We start from the raw sequence: 2,500 nt of genomic DNA on the forward strand, positions 1-2,500 counted from the left end.
AACTCCATCTTGATGTCTCCTGACACAATTCTAACAGTCTGGATTAGCATGTCGATTTCCTCAGCATTTTTCCCGAACAGCTTTATGTCATCCATGAACATTAGATGGTTAATTCTGCTGCCTCCTTTCTTGAGTTGATACCCGACTTCAATCTTCTCTAGCACTCTTGACATGGGGATCATAGCTACTATGAAGAGCAGTGGAGATAGAGAGTCCCCTTGGAAGATTCCTCTCCTGATATTTACGTCGGCAAGCTGTTTTCCAGAGCATGTAAGCACTGTCTTCCAGTTTTGCATTGTATTCCGGAGGAAGGTGATGGTGTTCTCCTCAGCACCATATATATTCAAGCATTCTATCAGCCATGAGTGTGGTATCATGTCGAAGGCTTTTTTGTAATCTATCCATGCCATGCTAAGGTTGGTTTTCCTTCTCTTGCTGTTTGTCATTACCATTTTGTCAATGAGGAGCTGGTCCTTTGTGCCTCTGCATTTCTTCCTACATCCTTTTTGCTGGCTGGGAATGGTATTTGTTTCCTCTAGGTAGATATACAGCCGTTCGCTGATAATGCCTGTTAGGAGCTTCCACATTATTGGTAGGCAGGTAATTGGTCGGTAGTTGCTTGGTATATTACCTTTACTTTTGTCTTTTTGTATTAGACAAGTCCTGCCTGTGGTCATCCATTGAGGTGCTTGGTGGTACTGGATACAATGCTGGAGTTGTTCAGCCATTCTCTCATGTATGGCTCTGAAGTTTTTGAGCCAGTAACCATGAACTTCATCGGGGCCCGATGCTTTCCAGTTCGGAATTTTCCTAAGCTGTTTTCTTACAACCTCAGTTGTGATATCAGCGCATATTTGCTTAACCCTTCCATTTTCTTCCCTTTTGATGTCCTGTAGCCACTCTGCGTGCTTATTGTGGACTACTGGGTTATTCCATATGCCTTCCCAGAGTCTCTTAGATGGTTCAGCTTCTGGGCTCTCTTGATGGTTATCTTCGCCTTTTAGTTGGCTGTATAGGCGTTTTTGATTTGTTTGGAAGAGTTTATTCTGCTGATATCCTTTATTTCTGTTTACATATCTCTGGATTTTATGAGCCTTAGCCTTTATTCTTTGTTTTAGATCTTCAATGATATTATTCAAGCCTTTCTCTTGTACTTTGTATACATCATTCAATTTTGCGCGTATTTTTTGGTTTCTCAATTTGTTTTCTGCCATATCTTTCAGCTTACTCAAGTCAGCCCTCATCTCTGTTATTTGTCCTTCCAATCTCCTTTTCCAGGGAGGCTGTCTTACATTTTGACTTCGCTCATTGGATTCCAGAGTTGGTATTCTTATCTCCATGAGCTCGACAACCATCCTTGCTCCGGCATATGCAAGGTTATTTACTTCCGTAATGTTCCTGGTCTGGACTAGTCTTAGCATTTCGTTGACTTCTTTCGTTTTCTCTTTCAATTTTTTCTGGTTGTAGGCTTTTAGGGCTGGTATTCTTATCCTTTCACCGTCGTTTTCCATCCACTGTCTTATTTTGTTGAGATGTTCTAACATTCTTTCATTTTCCGTCTCTAGAGTTATTCTCATACCATTAGCTGATGCAATGCTGGAGTTTTCATTTGGTGTTGCTATTTCTTCTCTCTGTTCCGGTATTACTTCTCTCGGCTCTCTTTCTCTTTCTAGTTCTTCTCTTTCAATTGCAGTTAACCAGTTTTTCTTCTTTATATTTTGTAGTTGGTCTGCCAATCTCTGCTCAGTCAGTGGGGAGTTGTTTCTAAGCTGCCAGATGTTGTGCATTCTCTTCCGAAACCCTCTCTCTGTTGGATCAGACTGCAGATAGCATCGCCATACCTCTTTATTTTCTTCTCTTGTCCATTTCTTCCTTTGATGCATTCCTGTTGTAGCTCCTGTTGGTTCTTCGTCGTGATCTCTATTTAGGTCAGTTTCTTGATGACGACCACCAGGTACCTGACCATCCTCATTTATCCTTGAGTTGTATACCTGACTGCCGGACGAAGCCCTTCTATTTCTAGGAGTTCCATTCACGTCGTTGTGGTTGATTTCTTCATTTATTATTATTATTATTATTATTATTATTATTATTATTATTATTATTATTATTATTATTATTATTATTATTATTATAATAATAATAATAATAATAATAATAATAATAATAATAATAATAATAATAATAATAATAATAATAATAATAATAATAATAATATTAATAATAATAATAATATTTATTATTATTAATATTATTATTATTATTATTATTATTATTATTATTATTATTATTATTATTATTATTATTATTATTAAAATTGTAATTGTTATTATTATTATTATTATTATTATTATTATTATTATTAAAATTGTAATTATTATTATTATTATTATTATTATTATTATTATTATTATTATTATTATTATTATTATTAATATTATTATTATTATTATTATTATTATTATTATTATTATTATTATTATTAAAATTATTATTATTA

This window comes from Palaemon carinicauda, chromosome 4 (genome assembly GCF_036898095.1).
Source record: "Palaemon carinicauda isolate YSFRI2023 chromosome 4, ASM3689809v2, whole genome shotgun sequence".
Lineage (NCBI taxonomy): Eukaryota > Metazoa > Arthropoda > Malacostraca > Decapoda > Palaemonidae > Palaemon > Palaemon carinicauda.